We start from the raw sequence: 11,349 nt of genomic DNA, 5'->3' as shown, positions 1-11,349 counted from the left end.
ATAAGTATCCAACCCAAAATGATGTGTGTTTCCATCAATGACAACACCATGAGCTCAGATGAGTGTCAATTGCCAACATAAGAGTCCATCTAATACTGACATTATTAGCATAAACGATTATCATTAATGGATCTATTTGGTTCCTTACTCTTAGAAGCAAGTGTTCATGTCAGTAGAAAATAATATCTAAAGAATATGCACAAATGTGACCTATCAATGCATTCACAGCTGGAGGCCTACCAAAAGAAGGCGAGAATATATTTTTAAGAGCTTCTTGAACCATTCCTTGATAAACCATAGCAGTTTGAAGTAAATTCAAAAGTGAGATCTTGGTGAGAGTAACATGAAGTTTCTAAGTAAGATCATAATCACTTGGTTGCTTAACTAGAGGTTTAAGTGCTTGAGGAAGATCTAGTTGACAAGGTGGAAGATAAGTATTAGATTGATCAACATTTTTCTCATTTATTCTAGTGTTATTCCTATGAGCAACTACATGATAAGAAGAGTTTTTGGATTGAAAAAACCAAGATAGATACTTTCATATGGAATACCACAAATAGATTGAACTTTCTTCGAACAAGGACTAGCTAGAGTTATGTAAATGATTGATCTTTTAGGCCTTTCAAGGGCAGTAGAGACAACAATGACATTCACAAACTTCTTAAATTTTAAGGAAGAAGAGTCTGTATATGGGATTTGTTTAACAAACTTATGAATAGGAGATACCTCTAGGAAATCATCTAGCACATCGTCCAACATATCAAAGTCATGCTTTAAGAATGCCTTATCGAATGCATTGAAACTTTAAAGAAAGAGATCCAACATAAGGCATTCATGTTGGGTTCACCGATATGTAAAGGGATTTGCTATACTCAAGATGACAAGGTCTCAAGGAACAAAATACCCTCATATAACTCACTAAACTAGTACTTAGGTGAGCTAGGAAAGACAATGTTTGAAAGGAAATTCTAACTACACTAGACTATGAATGTAAATTGGAAATGCTTAAAACCTCATAAATATAGAATGCTAAAATGTTTAAAATGCAAAATAGGATGCTCAAAACACAAAGACTAAGTTACCAAATGGATAATTTATTGGCCTCATGCGTTGGTGCATCGCAAGGACGCTTACGCATTGCATTGTTGTCTGTATGGACAAAACCCAAAAGAGCTCTAGAATGCTGCTAGAATGTCATCCTTCACTTCCCAAACCTATTCACCACCTACACACATGAAGTTAGGAAAAATGTTGGGGTTGTATAAGGGTTTGCCTTAGTCGAACCCTTGTTTTGGTATTTCCACCTTCGTATACAACAAGATAATGATTAAATAAAGACACACAATAAAAAGAATCCTTGCTACAGAAGAAAACCCATATTACTAGAGATAAAAGACACTAAACATGATATAACAAACAAATAGATAAACAAGATCAATGAATGAGATCAATAAAGAAGCAAGAGAACATTGCTAACAATTGTGGCTCCCCTCTGGAGACAAATAGATGAAATATATACTTGAGAGGAGTCTTGCTTGTTGTCGTGAGAGTCAAGAGCGTGAAGAGATTTTGGCAACTTTGTTGCGAGATTAAAGAGAGATCAATAGTTACTAGGATGATAGAATGAACAAGAATGAGAGTTTTGTTGCTTAGAAAGACTAAGAATAGCTGTTATGGACATGGTTGTATGCTGGGACACATGTCAAAAAAGTTATGTTGTGGAATATGTTCGTTGAATCTTAGAATCTTTTGACACGTTTGCACACCATGTTGTTGTCCAACCAATTCATCCCAAATTCAAACCACATGTTGTTAATGTCATGTCTTTGTTATTCGTGAAGTTGGAATCACGAAATCCCATTCATAACTTTTGTCATAAATGCATTAGACACAATGCAAAGTACAAAATTAGCACCATGTGCAATTTGTGACACTATAGTAATAAAGTGCAAAATTGTATATGATGAACTGCCAACCATATACAATACCAATATAACCTATATTACCATAATTATACATACATATAAAATCATATCGATAAAAACATAATTGCACAAGATAACATCCTCTTAAAATATAGATAGTAATAATAAAAAGAAAAAGAGATTAGATAAATTCCTAACATCAATTTTTGATCCAACATAATCTCTAACCACCAAAACTTTTTTATAACTCTTCATTTCATTTAATTTATAGGAACTCTTTTAATTTAAATATTTTACTATGGTTTACATTTCACTTATGTTCTAGATTAATAATAATCATGGGCGATAATTCAGTGAAGAATCTTTTTTCCCCTTTAGAGACAAAATATTGATTAAAATAACCTTGATTTAAGAGTCCTGGGAATGGCCTTGCATAATGGAAATTGTGTTTAAAATTACCTTTAAGCAAAACCACTTTTATGTTGGTAGAATTGCCTACTACCTTAGATTTACGACCATCCAACAAGTAGCGAAACCCTAGATAAGCTAACAAACCCTAGAAAAAGCTTGCCCTATTTCTATATAACCATGTTTACGGCCATGCATTTTCATATCCACGGTTCGTAAGTTGTTGTGTTCGATTATGTGTGTTATGCTAAACCCATGGGTTTATTAGGGTTTGTCTGCGTCTACGGCATATCTGCAGTGCAGATTAGGGTTTTCCATCACGAAGGCAATGATGTTGAAATTACCTATTTTATGAGGGAGATTAGATAAATGATCCCGAAGAATGCAAAAACCAATGGATCCTGCTGAGCCTATTGTGGAAATCCATTGAGGTGATGATTTTATCTCTCTGAATCACACCATGTATTTCGTAAAATTCAGACTACAATTATCTGATCAATGGCATTAATAAGTGCACTTTATTTTCATACACTTTTTGTTTTTGTTTGTCTTTTGTATTTTCAAATTTATTGTATTATTTATCCTTTATCAGGATTTAAGTTTCTTGGTAGCCTCTGTGTGGGTGCAAGCTTTTTAATTTTATGTTTGTCTATAAACTCGACTCAAGTTAGATTTTGAAAGCCTTCTAGAACATTTCAGTCGGGTAGAAACTTGGAAGAATTTTAGGGTATCATGTTCTTAGGCCACCACGCAATCTCAATGCGTTAATTCTAACGTGTGTACGCTGTGGTTCATGATTTTGAAATCTTAGCCCTTGCCCTAAATTTTATTCTGAATACGAAGTCGGCTGCACTAAGATTAGATGAATAGATTATAAAATTCTTGCCCCTTATTTTGAGATATTTTGATTTGGAACTTGGATTGCAATGGCCAGTGACGAATCAGAAAATCACACCATCTTTCGGAGCTTATTGGCCCTAAGGCCATGCTGATTCTTTTCTGCAAATCTGAGGCCTTTTGAAAGGTTTAATTTAGGGTTCGTCCAAGTATTGGGGCCTTTAATATCTATATGCTTTTCCTTATTGTGCTGCTTTTTTTGTAGTTTAGTGTATTAGGTTTCATTTGCCTTCAACCACACATCTTTCCAATTCTCAGTCACATGCATGTTTTGATTTTTTCGCTTTTTTATTTAATTCTATTTAGCTTGAAATTTATCTTTGCTTCTTATTGCTTTTTTCATTTTACCTGAGAAAAAAGCAAAGACCAGTGAAAAATAATGAGCCGGTCTTTCGTCAACTTCAGGGAAATTATTTGCACCGTTTAATGGGTGAATCACTGGAGGTTATGCCATTGACAGAAGATTCAATCCACGGTGCGACATCAACATCAATAATTTGATGCATTAAGTATACAACCCAGAATATGTGAGTGTAATGGTAGTTTTTGCATTGTAATGGTCTGTTTCCTATCAAATTGACTGCTTGTGTAGCCTTGATTTTAGGTAAAAGATTGAAGTATTGTTTAGTTGAGTGTTGCATGATAATTTATATTCATTGCAGATAAAGGTAAGTGCAGAGTACAACATCAGCAATAATTGGTTTTTTCTTTCATCATTAGCATAACTTCTGTTAATGGTTGCTCATCACATATAACTTAAATTAGTTCTCTACAACGTCTCTTTAAAGACAGTGAGGTGGACACCAAAAATAAAAGGATCGACTCATCCTACAGCAACTGCCCAAAAGGGATGTACAGTCAGTATATCATCTGTATTAACCTATAAAATTGATCAAGGACCTTGAAGATAACCATAGCAGAATACGTTGTATAACTCAGACAAACCAAGCAAGACAATTATAGTTGAACAGTCAGTCTCCTTCCATTGGTTATCCATGCCTGCTACAAAACTCCTTTTTACCATGATGGAGCAAGCTATTAACTCCATTTCTTTGGACTCTGTCCTCACACTACTAACCCATGAGTATACTTTCAAAACTAAGACTTAATGAAACTCAAGTACAATTTAATCCGTTAGCTAAGAAATGTAGATAACAGAGTACAAAATTTTACATCGTGACTTTAATTTTGTTAACCTCGATCCCTTTAAATCCACAAAACTGCTTAAAACTAACATCCTGAAGTGGGAAAAAAGATGGAAGCCTATGCAACTCTCCAACGGCTCTCCTGCTGAGGGTGCTGCTGTTGGGTGTTCTTCGGCTGTAGCTATTGCTGGCGGGGGTGTGGTTGCCCAGGTCTTTGTCTCTACTAACCTCCTTTTACTGGTGGAAGAAGTTATGCTTGTGTGGTCAGGACCGCTACTATTAAGGGGTTTGTTCCCTTCTTCATGCCAAATCTTTTCTTCAAGATGTGGATAATATTGACTTCTATCAGAGTAACGCATTGGTGTTGGGTGAGTGACTCTTTGGAACTCTTGATTGCTGACACCATAGAGCTCTTTCTTTGTGTGTGAGGTTTTTTCATTGCATTCTATATTTTTTCTTTGGATAAAACTTGATTGCTGACATCATAGAGCTCTTTATTTGTGTGAAAGGTTATTTCATTGCATTCTATATTTCTTCTTTGGATAAAAACTTGGTGTTGGACAAGTTGTGGGTTTGGAGAGATCACTCTCTCTTTGTCAAGCCTTGGACAACCTTTTTTAATCCATTTTCTTGGACAACCTCTTTTAATCCATTTTCTGAATCATTGTCTGTGCTAGTAAAAGACATACAATGGTGCTTCTTTTAAATGGAGCAAGCAAATTTTTGTCCAACCAATTAAAACTGTTATTGCTTTTTACAAAAAGCCATAACAATGCAATGTCTAACTAGATATTTCCGTGGTTCATCTGCATGCATAACTCTCATAATCTATTTTGTTGATAAGCAAACCCTTTGAGTCTTGAGATCCAATAAGCCTAATCTTCCTTTAGTCTTTGGCTGAATGCAATGTAGCCATAAGGTAGATTTGAACACAACAAAACCGTTCCAATTAGTCCATAAAAAGTTTTGAATTGTTTTAATCAAATCATCATACCATTTATTAAAAGGTATCCAACAAGATGGATAATATACATGAGAAGCTAGAAAATTTTGTTTTGCAACTTGGATCTTGCTAGCTATAAACAAATATTTGTTATAAGTTTATTTTTCGACTTATTGATGTAGCAACTCCACATGTCGGAAAGAGAAATCCCAAACCCAAAGGGGCTTCTCAAGTACTAGGAGATTTGACCATGTTTGATCTGTTTCCATTCCTTACAGATCCAATGATGAGTTGAATCAAGACACACCATAAGAAACTCAGTTTTAAAGAGAGCAATAGAGAGTGAGACTCTCCATCACATTCTTAATTTCCTTCTCAATGTTTTGGATGAAGAGCATGCTAATATCAACAAAATGTGAGTTAATAATTGTTGCATTATTAAGAATATATACACTTTTAATAAAGTTCATTTGGTTTCATTTTTGCAGTAGATAACCCAAGGCAACAAGAAGAACATAGAGAACTAATAGATCATTGTAAATAAAATGGATAAGACATAGACTTGTTAATAACTAGTTGAGCATTAGCATCAATAAATAATATTTGAACATGTTTGCATAATTTGAGCCCAAAACCAAGCCATTGTAACATCTTAAGGATAAAGCTCTAGTGCATCTTGTCATAGGCTTTATCAAAGTCAAGCTTGATAAGAACATTATGTTTTGATTGGCGAGCCCATTCAATGGTTTCCTAGACCAACATAAGATTATCAAGAGTAAACCTCCCCCTAAGGAACCTCGTTTGTTCAGCCTTACTATCATTTTTGTCATAGGTTTGATTCTTGTAGATATTGCTTTTGCAATGATTTTATAAGAAGTATTAAGTAAGGTAATTGGACACCATGCAAAAACAAAATTTTCACTCTTCCCTTTTGGAATTAGTTTGATTAAGTCTTTATTAATATTAGGCCCTCATCAACCTTGCTCCAAAGCTTCCAAATAAAGTAGATAAAAAACAACTTTAATGTGTTGCCACATTGTTTGATAAAACTCAATAGAGATGTCATCAACTCTAGGGCTCTTATTATAGGGCATTGAAAAGACTGCTTGTTCTAATTCTTCTATAGAACTATAGAATGATCATGATCTAAGAATTAACTATGTTTAGTATTTACCTTCTTAGGAAAATGATCTTTAACAATATCTTCTTGTACAACTTGTATGTCTTGCCAATGTGTTTCTTCTTTGAAGAGGTTCTCATAAAATTTCTGAATACATTCTTAATACCTTAAAGATTAGCATGAAACCCCCTTAAGTCAGCTTGAATCGCCCCAATAATAAACTCCTTTTTTATGTTTGTAGTTTAGAAAATTAAATAAATAGCTGAAGCTTTTGTTACCCTCCTTAACCCAATGAAGCTTGGCCCTTATTTTAGCACCTTGTCCCTTATAGATATCAAGTTTATGAAGTTGGAATTTTAAAGAATCAATGGAAGACTGTAAATTAGTGTCACTAAGATTAGTATTGAACAATTTTCTGGTGTGTACTAATTTTCCTTTTAGGGATTTTTCTTTAGGCTTATGCTGCCATGCGAGTCTTTTGCCATATGCTCGTAAACTTTCAACACATTGAGAAACAACATTATGCTACCAATCCCTGCAAAACTCACCTTAATTAGGCTTAGGGAAGGAATTTAGATGAGCTAGGGATTGGTTATTTACTAAGTAGAACACATTATTTTTATATCAATCATCTTTTATCATTGTGGAACTTACCATGTATTGTCAATAGATGATCCGGGCATCAAATTATGCAATGTTTATGATAATCCCTACCTTGTGACTAGCTTCATAGGGTGGATCTTGAGGTTGAATTCTTGTAGTATAGGCATCCCTTTTCCTTATTTCTCATTGAGTTTTTTTTGCATCAATAAAGGCTAAGTATAATATTAAGTAGACAACAAATATATTATGAAACATTGAGTTCACTTTGCATCAATAAAAGCTAAGTATAATATTAAGTAGACAACAAATATATTATGAAACTTTGTCTACCATGATGAAACTATTCTCTTTTATTTCCTTGCACTCTGTCCTTTCCATACCACTACCATTAGTAAAACACAACTTCAAAACTAAAGCAACATAACATACATCCAATTTTATATCCTGACTAAGAAATAAAGACACAACAACATGAAAAATCTTACATCCACTATCTTGATTTGATTACCTCAATCCATCTAAAACCACAACCAACTCCTCACAACCTCAAAAGCGGGGACAATGCATAAACTACCTTGAAACAAGGGTGGGTGCCTACTATTTAAAGGGGGCCGCTGGTTGTTTCGAAAGGACATAGGGAGAGGGCAGGGCCGAGCCCCCCCACCCCTTTCTAATAGTTATAACATGCTCATCGTCACTATCATCATCATGACTGGAGACGGAAGGGCCCTACTATTCTAGCTAATTATCAACGGAGCATTACAACTAAAATAATACCTGATGTTGGCTATATTGAAACACTACTCTCAAATATCACACCAAATTTGTTTGAATCTTCCTATTCAAACACTTGAGGAAGATATCAACCATTACTTCACAATTTCTCACCACTATTTCAATTGCCATACTTTAAAAAATGTCTCTTGTTGGATGCTCATGCATCAAAACTGCAGCTCATTGCCAATCAAACAGATGCTATAGAACTTGTATTTTATTCTAAACACAAAACTACCTTGAAGTTTTATTTTTCTTCATGATGGTCGATAACCACACTTTGAGAAAGATTTTCTTTCAAGTCACAATTCAAACATTTATTATATTTAATGATGGCTTCTTCTTCCCTAGTGCTTTGTACACTTTCCAACCATTTTAAATTGATGAAATCAATTCCTCGATGATTTTTTATTGAAAAACAACTCTCCACAAATTGTTGATATTGAATTCAATTCCTTAAGTGGTGGTTTTTAATTGACAAACAATTCCCTCACAAATTGTTGTGAGCTAATGTCACAAAAGTGGTAGCCCGAACTACCATAATAAGAAGACTTAATGACCTTTCATTAATTGAAAACCCTTTATTTCTATCTATCATCAGGTACTTAGTGTTGGAGATCAAATAAAAATTGAACTTATTAAGTCCTTAATTGAATATGCTTGTCCTCAAGCAAGACTAGGTTGGGTAATTGAGGATATCTGTATCCCAAGTAAAATTCTACCCAAATTAACTAACAATCAAGTAAGACAAGGTGAGTCCCAAAGTATATGTTTGTGTGCTAATCACAACTTTTCTTCATTATCAAGAGATGGAATATCACTTGATTTTTTTTTTCTTCCAACAATCCCCTTTTTAATAGATGTGATGTCATTGGATTTGGTTGTTAGAAGGGAGCTTGAACTCTTTAACAACTATATTATATCTTGAACTATTTTGTAAGTATTGTTGAAGTGGGGTTTGGATTTTTCAACATTGTAGACGTGAGATTTGAGTATTTTCAATTATTATTATAAATGTATGTTTGTAATTGAAGGAAAACCATGCTTCCTTTAAAATGCCTCTTGTTTGATGTTTCTCACTAGATTTATTTTATTGTTGATTTTGAGCATATTGAAGTTGATCATGTAGGCTTGTTAAAACTTGTCCACTTTGTTCAATGATGTCTCCTATTGTGGACAAAAGTTTAATCTTGGCTTGGGGGTAGCACATGAAACTACTTTCCAAGCTTTGTTGTTCCTCTTTTGAAGTTCTATTCTTATAATTCTATTCCTAGTTCATGTTTTTTCGTCCAATAAAAAGAAAGAAAAGTACACAAAGCTTCTTGGGAATTCCTAAAATGATTTATTCATTATCTTTGTTTCCCTGATTGTTTTATGTTGTCCTTGTTCCACAAAGTGAAGCGTCATTGTTTGATATTTGTGTAAATTCACCAAGTGAATGTAGCCATTGGATGAATTGACGAAATTATGGGTCATTCCCCTATTAATGAGTGCCACTAAGTGTTGTTTGCTAATCCTCCCTTATCTTAGGAGTGATAAAAGGATCCAATAACAATTGGTTCCACACATTCCTTCTATAATAAAAGACTTGTTATTGCGTTTGTAGGTAATACCACTTTGCTTTCAAATTTTGTGTCTTTCCGTCAATTTAGACTCTCCCTTGTCATTGTAATACATCTCAATCAAATGGCGATTCCCAATAGTCAAAGTACACTTTGTTGTAACCGTTTCCTTTATAAGCAATTATAGGTTTTCTCTAGGTTTTCTCCCCTAGTAGCAAGTTCCTAACGGTGGATATACTCTATTGAAAACCATTGGGTTGAGATTGAGTAGCCTCTATTTTTTGTAGAAAAGGTTTAAGTAGTTCCTTGCTATTGTTGTGATCGCAATCTATAACTCATACCCTTTGAGGTTGACCATTGTAAGTATTTGCTAGGTGTAGTGGTTTCTAATGTCGAGCCCTTTTGATGACCACTTGTTTTGTATTTGGTTCAAGGTTTTTATTAACTAGGCTTGTGAGGGATATTTCATCTATTCTATAATATGGAATGTTAGTTACTTGATGTGCTTTAGAAACCGTCAATACTATCTCCTAGAAATTTGACCATATATGCATCCATTGAGCTCTAGTGCTATAATTGAGGCAATTTTTTGAAATGATCTTTGCCTTTCAAATCTATTAGTCAATCTCATAGGAAACTTCTTAAAAGTAGTAATGATTTTGTACCTTGAGTGACTACAATGTGATGCCAGAACTTGTGCAAACCCTTCTAGCTAAAATATTGTAAATTTAATTGTTACTTTGTACACAAGACTCAAAAGGAAAGTTTTCAATTTTGGATCAAAGCTTGTGCTAAAGGTATGTTAGATCAATTCAATTTTTGTAATTTACTTTGAAAACCTTTACAAGATTTTATTTGGAGTAAGTTTATTTCCATTGTTGGTTTGGTTTTAATTTTTTATTTTTGTGTTAAAGTTCATAAAGAAAATGTTTGCTCAAAATTTACTTTTTCTTCATATTTTGCATCGAAAGTGTAGTACCCCTTCCTTGATCTGACTTTTTAAACTCATATTTGACTTCAGTTCACTTTTTCAGTGGATCCATTATATTGTGATATTTCTTAGACATTATGCGATGATGTGTTATATTTTGATTTAAGTTTCAGTGTATGTTGTTTACGCATTATTTTCCTTAATGATGGTTAAATGTTATTTTATTGGATTACTGACATGGCTAACACATTTATTTTATATGTGCGATGTGTTATATACATGTTTCATGATTGTAAGTGTATGGGGTGCGAGAAGATGATTTTACTTCACTCACTTCAGTGAGATAGGGAACGTCACGATTCTCCTTCACCGGTGTGTTTACTGTGGTTGTATATATATATGCATATGTGGTGCGTTAATGCAGTGAATTGTAGGTACAAGTACTGTGTAGGTACGGGGTATCGTCTCCACCTGGCTTCACAGGTTTGAGCGTACCTTGTTGTCTCGATGGAAGTGGAGGAGATAGTTGTAAGGCCCTACTTTTTAACCCCAACCTTGCTCAAAGTGAGTAGCATGTAGTACCTTTGCCCTAATCAAATTCTAATCTCGGTTTGACCTTGGTTAGTTTATCATGTTATAATGTTAGAGTTAGATGTTTTGATTTTTGTGCGTACCTGTTAATGTGGTTTTCGCACCAATTCGTATGGAAATTTATTAGTTCTCCTATTTCGTGTTATTAATCTCGGGCTAACACTTTCATTAAGTATATATATGTATGCATGTATGACTCTTAGTTGCAGGAGATTCAGGTACAGTACCGCATGTGTGCGAGGTTCGTCTCCACCTGGATTCACATGTTTGAGTGTACCTCTTTGGTCCTTAGAATTTGGATTAGGTGGTCATAAGACCCTCGTTTGACCATAGTCATGCTCAAGTGAGCGTCGTCAGTTGTTCGTCAATATACCCTTTGGTTGGGTATGCAGGTCGTCTGTATGCAGGTTGCATGTTTTGTGTGGGGTTAAATTGAGTATTTAATCTTTA

At 34.3% G+C, this 11,349-nt stretch overlaps 4 non-coding genes across 4 annotated transcripts; all 4 read left to right on the top strand.

Moving 5' to 3' along the window:
• The first annotated feature begins 2,652 nt into the window (after positions 1–2,652).
• On the top strand, positions 2,653–2,749 carry LOC131074008 (small nucleolar RNA R41). Its single transcript, XR_009113019.1, has one exon. It is a non-coding gene; the product is annotated as a small nucleolar RNA R41 (small nucleolar RNA).
• An 8-nt stretch (positions 2,750–2,757) lies between these two features.
• Positions 2,758–2,834, top strand: LOC131074009 (small nucleolar RNA Z155). Its single transcript, XR_009113020.1, has one exon. It is a non-coding gene; the product is annotated as a small nucleolar RNA Z155 (small nucleolar RNA).
• A 426-nt stretch (positions 2,835–3,260) lies between these two features.
• LOC131074007 (small nucleolar RNA SNORD96 family) lies at positions 3,261–3,349 on the top strand. The gene has a single exon (XR_009113018.1). It is a non-coding gene; the product is annotated as a small nucleolar RNA SNORD96 family (small nucleolar RNA).
• A 234-nt stretch (positions 3,350–3,583) lies between these two features.
• LOC131074010 (small nucleolar RNA snoR74) lies at positions 3,584–3,716 on the top strand. The gene has a single exon (XR_009113021.1). It is a non-coding gene; the product is annotated as a small nucleolar RNA snoR74 (small nucleolar RNA).
• Positions 3,717–11,349: the final 7,633 nt, after the last annotated feature.

Source organism: Cryptomeria japonica, chromosome 9 (genome assembly GCF_030272615.1).
Source record: "Cryptomeria japonica chromosome 9, Sugi_1.0, whole genome shotgun sequence".
NCBI classification, from domain to species: Eukaryota; Viridiplantae; Streptophyta; class Pinopsida; order Cupressales; family Cupressaceae; genus Cryptomeria; species Cryptomeria japonica.
The sequence above is the reverse complement of the archived record's forward strand: the minus strand, read 5'-3'. Positions and strand labels throughout refer to the sequence as shown.